Below are 18,537 nucleotides of genomic sequence, written 5' to 3'. Positions count from 1 at the left end.
CAAAATACATAGACACTGGAAAATGGAGAACAGTAAGAGAAACACAATAAGAAAATACAAGAACACAACAACTTAATAAGGAGTCCACCCTATCCTCCAGGGCTACGTCTCTGATCCAGCTTTCATTGGTGGCCTTCTTTTATTGTGTCTTTAAAACAGAGTTTTTACAATGAGGAGCTCAATCTGAGTCTCCTGGAACAGATGATGATTAGCAGGGTGGTACTTGGATTCCCCAAGCCACTAGAGTGCACAGACTCTTCCTTACCAAGTCTCGACCTCAAATGGTCTTAATGGGACGAGTCCAATTTGGTACTCAGTTCCCGACATATATCCTCTCAGGGATTGCTTGAACCTCTCAAGCTTGGCTCTGTCTGCTCGATGCTGCCTTAGGTCAACTCGGCTCTCTATTCTCTACTTCCTCCTTCTATCTCTTATGTCTCTCGGTCTCACTGTCTCTTTCTTTCTCATAGTCCTCCCTTTATTTGTCTGTTTGTTCATGGCTTAAAGCCAATCCATCCTCTAACTGTTCGCTTCCTCTTCCGCCCCTTCAGATCACCTGCTGCTGTTCGCTTCGGGTTCCCTACCTCTGCATCATCGCCACTGCGTAATGTCTCACAGTGAAGTAGCCGCTTGTCCTCTCACGAACTATGCCATCTCTCCCTCAAACGGTTTGGTATTTCGGTTACGATGTGTAATGATTCATCCGCCAACTCAGCGGTCAAATTGGACTTCAGAATTTTATGTGTTGTCGCTTAATTCTCCCTCCAGGTCCAGTCATTCATCGGGTGCAATCTTCATCGTTAATCTAGAGCCCACAGATCCTACGATGTTCGCTCTTATCGCGCGATTGACTTGCTCAACCATGAGCCCGCAATGAGAGGTAATTTTCTCTCTCATCCACTGGACACGCGTTGTGCAATGTGTGGAATCGCTTGTTCTCTGCCAAATCCGCTTACTGCCCCAAAGTGCCTCCAATATTTCACTGGTTTTGGAGTGCAGGACTCACCTTTCTCTTTAGCACTTTCCCTACAGTATCTCGGCTTCCCATGCAACTGAGCGCTTGGGGCCTTTCCTTCTCGAGGGGTTTTGCCCAGCGATGCGCGATCAGAAATGACCTCTGTTTTCTTATCTGAGCTTCCTATTTTCCAATTTGTGTCCTGCATGGTCTCCATGGGCCTCGGTCAGTGTGCTTTGACTGAGGTCCTCGTTGTTCCTTGCTGGCTACAAACTACCACTGTCCAAAGGTCTTCCTAATAGCTCTTTGTTCATAAGTTTTTGAAGTTTGTCCTGATTTCATACAGTCATAGAACTTTGATAATTTTCATGGATCCAATTCGAATCAATCTAACTCCGCTTTTGATATGGTACTTGGAGGCTTAGGATCAGAGGTAGGGTTTCTTTTGTAAGGTCTGAAAGTTTTCCTTGTAGAAGTCTCTACTAGTTGTTTCTTGATATCAACCATTTCATTGGACATGGTTTTAAGGACTTTTTGTAGACCTTCAAGATCAAAATGATCTTTAGGTGCTTTTTTCTTGGATTCGTCCCTAAAAGTTACTTTCTTGGATTTTCGTTCTTCTAATGCATTCTTCTTATCTAAGGCTAAAATGTGTTTTTCTATAGCTATGGCTTCTTTCATGTTTTCTGCCAAAGTTGGTTTGGCAGCTCTATCAACAAAAATAGTTGTGTTTGAGGGAAGAGTAGAAATGTACCATTCATTCTGGACTTCATCACTGGGCTTGGATTCGGTTGGGATTTTATTTAATAACGTATTAAAACGTGAATTGAAGTCCTTAATGGGTTCTCTAGGTTCAATTTTTAAGTTGGAGAGATCATTGATATGAATAGTTGTTGATCGGTCATCTCCAAAATTGGTGAGGAACTGCTCTTGAAAGGCATCCCAACTATTAATGGAACTAGATGGTAATGAAAAATACCATGATCTTGCTGATCCTTGTAAGGTATAAGGGAATAATCTTACAACAACATCTTCTTCTACTAATTTGTTGAGATTTATGGACAACATAAAGTTGTTTATGTGTTCTTCAGCTGGTAGGCCATCATCAAGGTTGAACTTTGGTAACCACTTTTACGGAAGGGTGGGAAATGGATGTAAGGGTCCCGCTGTTGGGTAGAGGAAGCCCCGCACAACGTTTATGGGGCTCGAAGCCTGCAATTTTAGGTAAAAGTAGGGTAAAGACTCCACGAGATGCGAGGAGCGCGATTTGTAATAAGTCAAAGTCGAAAGGGTAGTCCGCCCAAAAATAAGGTAAACAAATGTAAGATGAGTCGGCCGGCCCATGGATCGCGGTCCATGGAAAGGTATAAATAGAGCAAGGCTCTATGGGTAGGGTAGCTAAGTTTTGTTGTATGATTTTGAGATCTAATATGAAATGGATTTTTGAGAGAAGTAATCTAGAAGAGTCTATAAGTCCGAGTCGAGGGTTTGGGTAGAGGATAGAGGCTCTGCAGCTGTGTGCATAGAGGCCTGGAAGAGTCCGCAGCTATGTGTGTGGACCCCTGTAGTTGAGTGCGTAGGGAGGCTCTGATTGTACTGGTGATAAGTGGAAATAAAGATAAGTTCATTCTGTGAATTATTTGTGATCTCTGAATTATCGCGAATCTGGCATTTGGTATGGTTAATAAGACTATTTGATTTATGTGCATTGCTTATTGAATACTTGTGAATCTAGGTTTAATCTTAATATGCGAACTGAATAAATGTGATAAATGTTTGCTTAAAGACCGCTCTAAAGTAGATCCAAGTTGCAATACTTCATCCTCTAGATTAGATCCGTACACTGCGTGCTAATAGACAGTAAGAGGTATTCAGGATCTACGCGAATACAACGCAGCACGAAGCTGCAGAATGGGGAGTGAAACCTCCAGACCACATCTAGACATCCCAAGGGTGCAGAAACCTGGTTCCAACACACTCCCCTGCTACCTCGGGTGAGACCTCAATCCACGCTTCATGGGCTATTGCCGAAAGGGCCGGTAGCTGCAGGATTTGCTTGGCTAAATTATTCTTCCGAACCTGGGTCAAGCCCATATAAGCCAACAAATGGTTCCATTGTCAGGACCGAGATCTACCTAACAGGTGTTGATGTGGGAACACTGGAACCCTACAAAGAAAGAGATTGAAGAGTGGTGGGATCTGAAACTCCACGAGTTCACGGTTCAGGAAAACAGAAACCCGCGAGTATCAGAGGAAGGTTGGCTGAACCGTTATATATTCATAGATATTCACGAAACCTTCTTCGCGTCGTTCCCGGTAGAGCTGTACGAGTGGATCGCAAGGCTAGTTGACAGCGTGGGAAGGTGCAGATTGGACCAACCTATTGTGTGGACCCTAGAACTGGTGCATAGGCTAGAAGCTACAGAAGATAAAATCACATGTAGTAGACCATTGGCTGGATCGGGTATAGGAGGATTTATTACTGAGTTTGCGATAGATACTACCGTGAGCTATAGCGAATCGGAAAGGCGGTTTCTTCAAGGACCTTGGGGTAGGTATATCAAATCATTGAATACTTCGATTAAGATGTTGTTGTATGAAAAACAGATTATGCGCTTTTATTGATGTCTAGAGTAATGCAGAGCGAACGAGGGTACCGCGGAACAGGAGGAGTAGAGAACAGTCCTTTAGCTTCTGTTTCCCAGGAAAGTGAGGAGGATCTCGCAAGGTTCTCACCAGGAAGTGTGGTCTTGTTGATCAGGGAACGCTTCCCACTGATACCACCTCCGTCCACGCCACCACCTGCTTCACCTACTTCGAAGTCGTCGACACCAACTCTGACCCCACCTCCTCCACCACTTCTACCAAAATTTTGGATGGAGAGTGCAATCAAACTACCAGTATTTAAGGGTGTGGGGAATGAAGAACCAAGATTATTCTAGTTTGTGATACGATCAGTATGGGACGCCCAAGGCATTACATATGATAATATAAAAAAGGTGTAGTTAGTGCACTACAGGACTGCATGCTGACATGGTACATAAAATACTCAACTGACCATCCGAATGATGGGATTGTGGCAATCCAGGATGCGCAAAATAAAGAGTTTGGCCAACCAAAGTTCGAAACCTAGTCGGTTATTAGATTCAAGGAGATCGCAATGTTGCCTAGTGAAACTCCATGGGACCTAGACCAGAGGTTAAAAAGTACTATCCATGAAGCTGACATGACCTTGACAGATGCGCAGCACTGTGCGTGGTTTATGGTGTCATTGACACCACATCTAAGGACAGCTCTGTCACAACAAAAGATCTCAACCCAAGTCGAGGCCCTGGAGATAGCAATGAGGTTACATAAGACCCCAATACTGAATCCAGGGTTGGGAGTTCAAAAAATCGACACGCAACTTCAAAACTTGAGTTTAGAAATGCAAAGCTTGAAGCAAGAAAGAGTATCCCGACCAGAGGTACGTACAGAGGTGGGTTGTATTAAATGTAAGAGCCAAGTGCACGATAAGGACCATTGCCCTGTCTTCGTGAACTATCTGGCGGGGGGAGGCTCGATGAGGTACAAGCAGGACCAAGTGCCGTGCCTGTGCTCTGGTGCACAATTTATTAGGTGGGTGGGAAACATGCAATAGATAACTGCCACCTATTGCAAAAGTATACCCAGACCCCGCAACAGTTGTATTGTAACTTTTGTCGATCGGTGGGACATGATGAGTGAACGTGTCGAAGTTATGACTTAATGATGGAAAGAACCCCAGCTTACTGAATGCAGACTGAAGTGCAGGGAGGATTTCAAGGACACGACCGAGGAAGAGGAATGGGGCCTGGGCAGGGCCGCGAACAGCTAATCTGTTATAATTGTGGCAGGCCGGGATACTATGCTCATGACTACACTAACCTAACTAGGACTTCATGCCCCTACTGTGAGCAGTTTGATCATGAAATGGTAGACTGTCCAACCTTAATTGCCCAAATGCGCAAAAAGGGAGTACTCCAATCTCCACCAACCCAGAATATCCAGATGATGCGAGCAGAACCTCGCGAAGAATATCCCAATATAAATATGGTACTAAGAAGCGGCGCAACTGTAGGAGGTAATCCACAAGAAGAACATGCTGAAGGCGAAAAGAGGTGCGACACACCTGTTGAGTCCCAAACTTGCATCTTCCCTATACACCTTTTTAGCCTTCTTTTCCAGTTACTTGAACCACCAAGTTGTCAAATCATTGCATATTAGTTTAAAAAGAGCTTATAAAATGGTTTCCTAACTATGTCTTGTGACTGCTGTTTGATCTAGATTTTTGCTCAGTCAGCTACGGAATCTTGTCAGTTTCCGCAGCCAGCTCAACTTTCCGCAGCCTTTTTGTTGAAGTCTATGTTACAGGTGTCTACTAGAGAATCCGGCCACATGGGCAAGCTGCAAATGATGTGGACATGGAACATGTCCCCTTGGTTCAGCCGAATCACTCACAAAAGGCCATGGTCAAGGACATTCAAAGCAGTGGTCAACCTAAGAGTTTTGCAGTGGCAGGACTCTATTTTTCACCACGTGAAGACTTGCGTGGAAAATTCCTCAATCTCAGGAGGTGTGCTAACAACTGTGGAATGCTCCGTGAACCAAATCTAACAGCCACCACTCCTTGGATTTAATTGTCAGGGCTACCATATTGCTAGATCTCCGGACGTGGTTATTCATGTGTTTGTTTAGCAGTGCAGAATTTAGGAAGTAGTTGTAGCATCCTCAGTTATAAATAACGCGTTATCATACGCTTATCAGTTAGCTTTGGTATATGTAATCTTGACTGTTTTACGAGCCCACTGTGCCATGACTCTATCTTGATGTTATGATTGCATTTTAATATATGAGAAGACAGTTTTCTTAAGTTTGATTTGTGACTAGTTGCTGATTGGCCGAGGTTGCAGAGGGCCCCTGTACACCAAGGTTCTGTAATTACTGTATAGTTTTATGCTTTCTTCCTTTATGTTACTGTTTCCATAATCGTTTGCTTGTATATATTACATTGTTTATGGTATTCATGATAGCTATTGTCCATGGTTTCTTTTATGTTTCTTTTATGCTTTCTAATGACTGTTAACTGATCAGTGTTTTTCTTTCAGGTTCTAGTAGACTGCCCGGGCAATTTCACATAGCTTTTTAATGACTAATGACATGAAATCATCTTGTCCTTCTGCTGATTTATTTTCTGAGTTCTAATTCCAACACTGTTTATTTCTTTCAGTTTTGTTTTGCTCATTTACTTTTATGCAATTTAGATATCAGATTACTCAATTTGTTTATGATTACCTCCTATAGCCAGAGCGAGTCGAATGGTGAGGGGTCAAAATATGAGTTGATGTAATATGATTTAGTTTACTTTTCTGCAAGTTAGTGATTAGATTACTCATGTCATTTTCAGTTACCTCCTATAGCCAGAGCGAGTCGAATGGTGAGGGATTGAAGTATGAATGCGTAGTTTGATCTTAGTTTCATTTTATGCAATTTAGATATCAGATTACTCAATTTGTTTATGATTACCTCCTATAGCCAGAGCGAGTCGAATGGTGAGGGGTCAGAATATGAGTTGAAGTAGTATGATTTAGTTTACTTTGCTTACAGTTTTTGAATTGCTTTGAGTTCAGTTTTTTCTCTTTTTATACAGCAGCAAGGATACTGGGCTTCATTGTCACTAGCTCACTATTTGGTACATTTTTATTTTCTCTTAGGAATTGATTTCATCACTGCAAGTTTTAAAACCTTTTTGAGAATTTTGAAGTTTGGAAATTATTTTAGAGGTCACCATTGCCTTGAACACTTATATCCATACTTGACTTTTTCCATCTCACATTAAGGAATCAACAAAAGATAAACCCAAAAACAAACCAAAAATAAAAAACGACAAAGTAGTAAGAAATCAGTTATCTTGCATATATAGTGCACTTCACTTTAGCAGTTTACGACTCCCAGATTGACAATTTATATAGCAATTTAGGACACACTAAATTGACCAAACATTTTGGAGCCATTGTCGGGGAAGTGAAACTAGGTAGCCAATTTCTTAAAAAATAAAAAAACAAGAAAATTTCAAGGAAGGTAAAAATTGATAACTCCTCAAAGTATGCTCTCCTCTTGCACCTAGTGTGACCTGGAGGATTAGAAAAGAGAGTTATTGGTTCAATAATTTCTTGAGTATGCTCTCTTCTTGCACCTAGAGTGATCTGGAAGATCAGAAAGAGAATTATTAACCCGACTTGAAGAAAAATAAAAAAATTACATGCATAGAGCAAGAGATTCTGGGGGAAGGTTTATAGCTAGGGCCAAGAGTTCAATTTTTACAACTACATCTACTTCAAGGTATATACAAGATACACCTCCATCATCTCCAACTCACACTCCTAGCCTTAGGATTCCTGGAATTCAAGAGGCAGTAGCTGAATTAGGAGACTCTCCCACACTATCCACCGAATCTGAGTTAGGAAAAGACCCTTTCTTTACTTCTACAGGAAAACACATTGTAATTGAGGAAGTAGAATCACCTGAAGAAGAAGAGGGAGAAATTCCTCCTCATTCGCCATTAGTAGAAGAACCAGAGGACTCTGAAATCTCTGAGGAAACTATCATGACAGAGGAAGTAGTAAACGGATTTGGAGGAGGTAGAGGTAGAGGTAGAGGAGGAGGAAACAATGGAGGAGGTAGAGGTAATAATGGGGGAAATAGGGATGTAGATAACTCATTTGGATTTCCTATAGTTGATGAGGAATCTCGAACAAAAATGAAAAACATCTCACCATATGTCCTCCCAAACTTCTATGGGTTGCGAAGTGAGGATCCTGAAACATTTCTATTTGAGTTTGAAGTCGTGTGTCGAACTTATGATTATATGGAGGACTCTCAAAAACTCAAATTGTTTCCTTCAACATTGAAGGGAGCTGCTCTAAAATGGTTCATGGGATTAGTCACTCAATCTATTAGGACTTGGAATGATATGAAACAAACATTTTTTGGATAGATGCCTAGACTATTGTATGCCCACCAATCATAAGGATGAGGTATTCAAAATGGTGCAAAAAGAAGATGAAAACTTGGAGGATTTACATGAAATATTTCAATGCAACCTGAAAAGAGCAAAAATGAATAACTTAGATGAGGAAACCTTGAAATCCCTTCTACTAAAAGCCATTAGAGATGAATGGATAGATATTTTGAACATGATGGGAAAAGGAGATATATCTCAACTTCCACTTCATGATATAGCAGAGCTATGTGTCCATCTCTCAAGGGGAAAATCTAAAACTGGAAAAGGGCCTAGAGATCCTTCTCTCATTAGAGCAAACAAATCTACAACTGGATCAGTAAGTAGGGCTGAGATTGGCAACATGCTTGATGAGTTCAAAACTGATATTTTAGGGAGTCTTAGTGAGCAACTAGACACCCTTAAGATACAAAACAAGCAAAAAGTAGAAGCTGAAGCTTTAGCCATCTTTTGTCCAAAATGTAGGAAGAAACATGCTCTAAGGGAATGCCCCTTGGATGCAAAATTTGTAGAAACATGTGTGATCTATTCAGAAATCCATGAGACCAAGGATTGTCCTTCAATTCATGGGCTCAAAGTTGTCTTTCAAGAAGACCCAAATTCAATTGAGTCTCTCTGTTTTGTTTCAAGGAGACCTTGGCAAGGGCAACAAAATCAAGGGTTTAACAACCCCACGAACTTTCAACCCCCACCAAATTGGAATCCTTGGCAACAACCTTGGTCCCAACCTCAAAATCCATTTCAATCATGGGTACAAGGTATGCAAAATCCTTATGGGAGATTTGCTCAATTTTATCAATATCCTCCATCTTTTCAAAATCAACAAGCTCCACAACTTCCAAATCAAAATCCACAACTTTCATTGCCATTTCCACAACAACAACAACCTTCTCAATAGAATCCAAATTCCCAACTCTTGCTTCCATTCCAACAAAAGAAAAATCAACTACCTTCCTAGCCATTACCAAATCCCAATAATGAAAACCCTCAAAATTCTTACATGGTAGAAGGACAACAATTTCCTACCTATATATTTGTTCCTCTCAATGATGTACAACTCAGATCTGGTAGAGTTTTAGACAAGCCTTCTATAGATACTCAAAAGCAAAGCATTTCTGAGGAAGATTATCTTGAAGCCAATAAAGGTTCTGAAGCATCTCTTCAAAACCCAAGCACTCAAAAAGAAAAAGAAAAAGAATCAACCCCCACAACTCCTATAGTTGAGCAACCTGCATCTTCATCCACACCTCCTTTTCCTGAAAGATTACAAATTTACAAAGGGGTGGAAAAACAAATCTTGTTGCCTGACTATGATTTCCTAGATGAATTAAAGAATGTCTGTATCAAGATTCCCTTGTTACAAGCCATTAGAGAAATTCCTATTCTAGCAAAAACAATAAAGGAGTTGAGTCTCAAAGGACCAGGAAGGAAACCAAGAGATACAAGAAGAATCCACCTGGTAGGGAAAATTGCAGATATCATGATGGGAAAAATTACCATGCAGAAGTATGTAGATCCCAGTAGTCCAATTGTCAAAACACATATCAATGGGGTAGAAATTCCAAATACTTTGATTGATTTAGGGGCTGCTATCAACATTATGAGTAGATAGACTATGGAACAGCTAAAACTTCCTCATCTTCTTTTTACACCTATTTTACTGCAACTTGTAGATCGATCAATTATCAAACCAGATGATGTATTAGAAGACATTTCGGTCTCCTTAGATTCTTGGGAATATCCAGTAGATTTCATGATTTTAACTCCCAAGAGTAATCTAGGAGGGCACCCACTCATCTTAGGAAGACCTTGGCTAGCCATAGCTGATGCTTTTATCAGTTGTAGATCTAGGGATATATATATTTCTGATGGTAATTCAAAAAAAAAATTCAATCTGTATCCTCTAGCAAAAGCAATTACAGAAGTAGGAGATAATGAATGGGTCGATGATGAGGACACTATACAACTTGTCTTTACCATTTCTAAAATCAGTGAAGATAGTCAAATTCTGAACACATTAGAAAATTTTGAAACATCTTTAGAATATGACCACACACAATTTCAGTTAGATTCTGACATTGAGTATCTATCATCTAGACAAATGTCTCTTTACTCTATGGAAGAGTTTGGTAGTTCCGCCATTGAGATCTTTCCAGGTAAAACATTGAATATCAACAAAAACTTGGAAAAATCACAACAGGGAGAGCTAACCAAAATCTTGCAAAAACATTCTACTGCATTTGCATGGGAGTATACTGATATGAAAGGTATTAACTCTAAGACTTGCATTCATCACATCTACATCGAGGAAAATAGTAGACCAATCAGACAACCTCAGAGAAGGATGAATCCAAACCTTAGGGAGATAGTGAAAGAAGAGCTCCAAAAACTACTCAATGTAAACTTCATTTATCCAATTTCAGATAGTCAATGGGTTTCTCCTTTGGTTATAGTACCTAAAAAGAATGGTAAATGGAGGGTATGCATTGATTACAGGGAATTGAATAAAGCAACTTTGAAGGATCACTTTCCTTTACCCTTTATCGATCAGGTATTAGATACTCTAGCAGGTAAAAATTACTTTTCATTTTTGGATGGTTTTAGTGGATATAATCAAATTCAGGTAGCACATGAAGATCAAGATAAGACCACATTTACCTGTCCATGGGGAAATTTTGCTTACCGAGTGCTTCCTTTTGGATTATGTAATGCACCCGCAACATTTCAAAGGGCAATACTAGGAATATTTTCTGATCTAATCCATGATTGTGTAGAGGTTTATATGGATGATTTTACAGTTTATGTTGATTCATTTGAAGGGGCATTAGAGAATTTGGAAAAAGTCCTTATAAGATGTAAAGAAACAAACCTTTCATTGAGTCATGAAAAATGATTTATGATGTGTTACACAAAAATATCGTCACCATGATTATTTGCAGTCAGTATGGGTCTATCATCACTTGTACTGTCCTCCTAAGAAAGTCTCGGACCTCAGCTCTTCATGTCAAGCTTTGAAAATGACAGAAAGACATTAAAAATCAACAAAGCTCTGGTTCCGCACTTTCTCTCACTATTGCCTGCGGTCCCGCACCCCCTGTTTACAAAAACTGCAGACCTGCCCGCTCTGTACCTAAAGGAGTGGGTGCGGACCCTTGTGAAAGTCAAAAAGGCGCAAGTTTATTCTAAAAAACTCACTTTGGGTTAATTCTAGATGATTCTAGAAGGAATTTTGACGTGGATTGGTCGCTCTTAGGTGCTTCATGCATCCCAAAAGAGAAGGAGCTAATCCCTTGATGAGAGGAGCTATCCCTTTGAAGGAGGGCTTTATCCCTTTGAAGGAGGACCTAGTAACTTCCCTCCATTGCACTATAAATTAAGGCATTGGGCTGGTTGCTAGAGAGGTTAGAAGCTGAACATTTTTTAGGGTAAATGCTGGTGGAATTGAGACTTCCTAGTTAAGCTTGAGAGGAGAGATCACATACCTTTTTGGCTTCATTGGGAAGAGAGTGAAACTTGTCAAAGTAGAGGAGACTTCTTGTTGGACCCTGGGAGGAGCTTGTACAACATCAAGGCACAGGTTGTAAAGTTCTTCTTTGATTTGAATTAATACAATCAGATTCATTTTTCTCAACAAATTGTCTTATGTCATTTGTTTCATGAATTCCTTGATCTTCATGTCAAATATGCTTTATGATATTGGCTTTTTAGGTGCTATTTAATTTGTTTGCTTGTTTGTGTTTGCAGATTCGCAACAAGGGAGCTCATTTGGATCAAAGGAGCGAGGCTTCCACAAACTTGCATTAGACCTAAGGTAGGCCTAAAACACTTGTTTGCCTTTGTTTGTAAATGCATATTTAGAGAAAGATAGTTTTTGATTGGCTTGCTTGTCACTAGACATCGTTAGATTCTAGGAAGGTCTATCTTGTCCACAAGATCGACTCATTCCGTGTGACAAAATGGCGACTCCACTGGGGACTTGATTTTTTCCTTGTTTTTACTTTGACCTGAGAAACTGTGTTTTTGTTTCTATTTTTGGCTTGTTGTGTGTGGAATTGGGTAGACTTAGTAGATCCAGGATTATTTTTTGTTTTTCATAACTTTAGGAGAGGACCGCACCCTAGGCTTTTGACACAGTGCAGACCTATCCGCACTTTTGCTTTTAGCACAGAGCGGTACCGCACCTGTGTTAACTGTGGGCCTGCGGACCCTGTCAAAATTTTGGAAAACCTAAGATTTTCTCTATTAGTCACCTTAGTTTTTGTTTAGATGTTATTATCCCCTGCCCAGACCTGCATATAACCTGTCAGAAGCTTTCCTTAGGTTAATTTCATTGGTGTTAGGGTTTTAGGTGAAATTCCTAGAAGTTTTGCTTGTTGGGTTTGGTTTTCGGTTTGGTCTTGTAGTAGCTCTGAGCTTAGAAGCTGTAGAAGCCTCAGATCACCTTGGTTTCTACCAGCTTTCTTATGAGTCTGAACATTTGCAAAATCTACCTTTGTTGAGGAATCCACCTTGTGTTTTCTCTTTACGAAACTTCGAAAAGTTTGGATTTCATTTTTAGAAAAGAAAACAAAAATTGGTTTTTTTTTGACTGATTTGTGATTCTGCATAAATTGGTCCTTAGTTTACATCTAGCTAAGTAAAACATCCTTAAAAAGACATCTTGTAAGCTTTGACTTCAAATAGGTTTTTATAGTTTATAGATCTCAAAGTTAGTCATTTCCATAGTTTTGAGTGTTTTATAAAAAATAAAAAATCTCTTTTGGAAAAAGTTTGTTTTTGTAGTGGTTGAGTGTTTTGAAAGAAAAGGGAAATTTTTGTGAAAATAACTAGTTGTCTCGTTTTGAGTGCATTGGAAAAGACAAAAAGCTCCTTTTAATTTGTTTCTTAAGAAAGATTTGTGTTTACAAGTATTTGCATTCTCAAACTCTTTCCTAGCTAGAAGTTCATTGAAGGGAAAAGATTGCTTAATCATCTTAAGTGCATTTTTTAGTGATTTCGAGTCGAGTCTTCATACCACGAGTTTCATCTCCGCACCTCTTGACTTAAGCAAAAGCCAATAAAAATAACGCTTAGAGTAAAATTTATCTAGTAATATTTTTATTTCTAGGGCTCTGATACACCAACATAGCTTAGGCTAGTGTCTTGGAGTAGGGAGTAATTAACTCTCCAAGACAGTGAAACAAACAAGTAGTTGTATCTTGCGGTAGGAGAGAAATCTAATTGTTGCATTTATGCTCTGGGAAAGCTCCTCTTAAAGGAGAAGCACGAGATTGTGTCCGAACTAGTGTGGGAATCAATCCTTCCTCATTGGGAACGACACCAGATATTCACGTCTTAAAAACGGTAAACCTCGGATTAACCATTGTCGAGGAGCCTGGGGTCACTTGTTGGTAAACCTTGGATTATGTCAAGGAGCCTTCAAGGGGATTGAGCTTGTTACTCTGCCCTTGCGTGCATATCGGATCGTAGAATGTTCCCCTAGGTCTATTTGTTTCCGTCGGTAACCTTAGTGACCATATTCTTTAGAATTCTTCCTAAGGTGACAGTGGTGGGAAGATCCCATTGTACCTGGAGCAGACGTCGGCTAGACTCACTTGGATTTTCTGGGGGGTTCTCTTCACTCAAGACGGTTTAGTGGAGGAACTTGTGCCAGTCTATTCATTAAGCAGGTTTTCGGGGTAACTGTTCCAACCGCCATTTCTGTATTGAACTCTGCGACGTTGGGCTTCATCACCAACTAGTGTTTTCAGTATGGAAAGTTACTGTTTGTGTGTGCTTGATCTCCTAGATTCTTTAGGCGTGTGATTCAAATTTGTTTGGTTCTTTAGAGGCTTTAGGTGGTTTTCATTGAGATTTTACTTTGTTTGCGTGTGAAGTAGTTAAAATTTTTTAATCATGGCTAAATTACCGAGGAAGTCCCGTAGACTTCGGGGCCAACCTCTTGAGTTTTCACCGAGCCAGCCTGAAGGGTTAAGAGCCCTCGTAACTCCTAGAGACAGTAGAGTTGGGTCACCTGAAGAAGGAGAGTCTTCTTTGTTGGTACATCCTAATTTTCAAGCTTTAGTAGCAGATTATAATCCATAATCAGTGTTTGTTTCTGAAGTTACTGGTAGCTTTTCATCTACTAGTGATATAGGTGAGGCACCTGAAATATTTGAACCTTAAAGTGAATTTGCTACTACTACAACATCGGGGTTTGCTTCTCCAGCTTCTAATGGTCCTGGTTCACCCAGGGTAGAAAGAATAATTACCCAAAATCTTCCTTCTGGACTTATAGCTATCGAAGAACTTGCTACTCTGGAAGAAGAAGTAGGCATCCCTATCCCTGAAAATCAACCTGCTATTGAACTAAGGGAGCGTGAATCAATTTTTTACAGTCCACCTAGGAGCAGTGCTTGGTATCTTTCTTTGACTAATTTCTTGGAAAACCCGGGGCTAAGTTTTTCACCACCTCGTGTTCCTTATTACCCAACACCTAGAGGTTATTATACTCCATTAAATATGTCAAGATAGTTTTCCATGTTTACTCAATCGCCAGAATCCTTTTTGTACGGTGGTCCTTCTGTTCCCTCTGGGTATCAGTCACTTTCTGGTACTTTTTCGGGAGCATCTCCTCAACCCATTGAACAAGGGTTATTAACTGGAAGCAATGGTACTAAGTCGTTGAGTGTAGAAGATATTCTCATGATGTCAGGTACTATTCCTAATCCTCAACCTCAAGGTGGTCAGTTACCGCCTGGGGGGCAGCCTCAAAATCCTCAATTATCACCTGGGGGGCAACCTCAAGGTACCCAATTTGCGCTTGGGAGGCAACCTCAAGGACAGTACATACCTACGGGACAGTACGTTCCTCAAGGTCAACCCTAGACTCAATATGTACCTCAAGGTCAACCCCAGTATCAATATGTACCTCAAGGTCAACCCCAGTATCAGTACGTGCCTCAAGGGTATCAACCCCAAGGTCAGTACTCGAACCAAGGATTCCAACCACCCTCCGATCAATCATATGTTCAAGGAAAGGGAAATGTACCTTTGAATTATCAACCCTACCCTCAACCCAGTTATGGTCCTCAATATTCTCAACCTGTTATGGGTCTGTACCCCGGAATGAATTTAGTGTGGGATCCATCGCAAACTCAACAGGTCTTGCAACCGAATGTACATTTGTCATCTCAAACTAGAAAACCCTTAGTTTCTGGTTCACCCCAGCAACCTGTCCAGTCTACCATTCAAACTTCTGTACCTTCGGTAGTTTCTCAGCCTAGGCCTAGTACGCCTCGTACTCTGCCTCAAACGACTACTGCAACTGCCGCAACATCTGTTCAATATACCCCACCTACTTCTGGAGTATCGACGGCTCCAGTTTCTACTGTTCCTGTATCTACTCCTCAGACATCTTTACCTCCGTCTGGATCCACGATTCAAACTTCGGTTCAGATGCCTGTAGGACAACTTGGTTCAAGTACGGTTGTCACAAGTCAACCACAATTTACTTATCAACCGTACCAGGGATAGTACCAATTCGGTCCTGCTGTGCAGCAGCCAGTCTATCAGTATCAACCGTACCCTGGGTACACATATCAACAACCTCAACAACCCCAGTACGGTCCGGTTAATCCTGGTTTTCCGGGAGGATACAATATCCCAAATGCAATTCCTATTCCTAGTTATCCTGGATATCCTCCTCCTGGGGCTGGTCTCATGACCCAGAGTTTTAGGGACCCTAATCATCAGTTACTGTTTATCGCAACTTTGGACTTGCCTGACTTGTCGCGCCTAAAGAACGATCCCATTAATTATCTTCCGCTCTGGCCGCCAATGCCGAATAAGTTGCCTAATGATATTCCTAAGTTTGAAGTCAAATCAGGAGAGGACCCGTCGAACCATGTGATGACTTATCACCTCTGGTGTGCGTCTAACTCCATTTCAGATGATTCAATCCATCTAAGGCTTTTCCAGCGCACTCTAATTGGTCTCGCGGCCAAGTGGTACATTGAGTTACCGCGAGGCACTTTTTATAACTTTAGTCAGTTAGCAACCTCGTTTTTAACTCATTTTCAGTTTCCAGTCAGATATGACAACAACACGGAATTACTAACTTCATTAAAGTAGTCGATGTCCACTTACATTTCAGATCACATTCATGAATGGAGACGTCGACGACGTTTAGTGAAGGTTTTTATTCTGGATCAGATCTTAGCTGAATGGTTTGTAAAATCTTTGTTGCCAAAGATCACTGAAGATGTAGCTAAGGCCAGAGTTGTTACTGAGGAGCAAGTAATTGCTCAAGCACAGTACCTTGACTTGGTTTATACTCAGTCAGATACGTTACATGAGAAAATCCTCGATCTTCCTAAGCAAAATCAAATCGCTGCAGCTCCTTCAGGGTCTCATGCCGCTGATGGTATGATTGGTACGGTTAACACCAAAAGTAAGAAGTCTTCCAAGAATTCTTCTTCTATCATAACCTTGCCAGATTCCCCGACAGGAGATTCTTCCATGGAGATTTCTGCCGATATTCACGTTGTAGAGTCATCTACAGCCAAATCAAAATCCGGTGGTAAGAAGAAAGGGAAGAAGAAAAATAAAACGGACAAAAATTCAAAAGAGAAACATGAAAAATCGGAATCCAATGATGAAAAACTCAAACCTCGTTATCCTTGTCTCATTTGTGACGAAGAGCATTTTACAAGAGACTGTCCCCATCGTGCAGAGGTTGCGAAGATTGTCAAAGGTTCCCAAACGCCTGCTATTTTGAAGGATCCTTTTCCAAGTCAAGACAGTAAGATGATAGGTTCTTCCTTGAATGCCAATGAAGAACCCATACTGATGATGTCCCATGTTAGGATTGCGACTCGACCGCATGATTATGGTAGTAAAAGTCTTGTTGATGGTAAAGAAGCAGAATCTTCTCATTCTAACCCATCAACCTCAGCTCCCGGTTCTAATACACTACAGATCGAGAAACCTAATCCAGACTTAGTAATCAAACCGCCCGCCAAGGGTATACTTCGAAAGTCAGCTTTCAATCCACATGCGAGAGCGGCTCAGAACTATAACATTGTTGAGGATTTAGTTGTTTCACCCTCAGTAATGTCGGCTTTGGAAGTGCTACAATCATGTCCAGCACAACGTAAATTACTTTTGTCGGCTATAGGAGTTGTTGATGTTCAGGATTCGAACCTAATAATTTTTGATCTAGAAAATAGTACACCACGCTTACCTCATCAAATGGCTTTCCAGATCCCAGTGATAGTAAAAAACAGGCCTATTCATAGGACTGTGATTGATGAGGGAGCCTCAACGTGTATTATGTCGATACAATGTTGGAGATCGCTTGGTTCTCCTTCACTAAATCAATCCCCGACGATTCTAAAAGCCTTTGATGGTCGTGGGTTTCATCCTTTTGGCGTTCTACAGGATCTACCTATAGGGGTTGAAGGAAAAATCGTTAATCTAGATGTGGAGGTGGTTGATGCCCCTCTAGATTACAACCTTCTCTTGGGTCGTAGTTGGTCTTACGCTATGACAATTGTCGTTTCATCGGTCTTTCGGGTTATAAAGTTTCCTCATAATGGAAAGATCGTAACAATAGACCAGCTGGCTTACTTTTCATCCAGCCCAGCCTCTTCTGGAAATATTCAGCATGTCAGTAAAATGACTATCCCGTATAAGGATGTTGGAGTAGGACTAGTTAAAGATGTTGGTGTACTGGGAACTTTTCCTTTTCCTCCGATCAACACATCGTCTTCTTTTGCAACCATTCATATGATTTCGTCAGACACCATTGTTTATGATGATCCTTGGATCGTTCCTTCTGAATCTGAGATAGACTCATTTGGTGATGTTATGCCTTTGAGTCCATATGAAATTGCGTATGAGGCCGTGCAATCGTTTACCGACCCATCTTCAACCAAAACTGACTTAATGAATTTGGTCCATGAGGAATCACTTTTCACATCAAGCTTGGATTCAACAACGTTTTCTGAACTTGTTCACTCTGATGAGCAAATTCGTGAAATCCTATGTGTAGATGATTTACCATGGGAAGATCTCCATCACAGATCTTCGTTCTTACCCGAGAATGATCGTTTTGAAAATGATTTTTCATCAATATTTACGACTGAATATGTCAAGGAACCTCATAATCCAATGAAAAATCCTGATTCGGAGTTAAATTTGGGAAACATCTCTCGAACTATTCCTATTGACATTTCGGTTAAGCCTGGAATTATTGAGAACATTCATATAGGTGCCTCATGTACAGAAGATGAAATTCAAATATATAAGGCCCTATTTCAAGAATTTCGTGATGTGTTTGCCTGGTCCTATGAGGAAATGCCAGGAATTGACCCCGCAATTGTTGTTCATGAAATCAAGACTTACCCGAATGCTAAACCCGTCCAGCAACGTTTGCGTCAGATTCACCCAAGAAAAGTTGCTGCTATTAAAGCAGAAGTTGAAAAGTTACTCAAAGCAGGTTTCATTTATCCGATCCTGTTAACGGAATGGGTATCGAATATTGTTCCAGTTAACAAAAAGC

This window comes from Pinus tabuliformis, chromosome 8 (genome assembly GCF_031772625.1).
Source record: "Pinus tabuliformis cultivar Carrire ecotype Pingquan chromosome 8, CPIR1, whole genome shotgun sequence".
NCBI lineage: Eukaryota > Viridiplantae > Streptophyta > Pinopsida > Pinales > Pinaceae > Pinus > Pinus tabuliformis.
The sequence above is the reverse complement of the archived record's forward strand: the minus strand, read 5'-3'. Positions refer to the sequence as shown.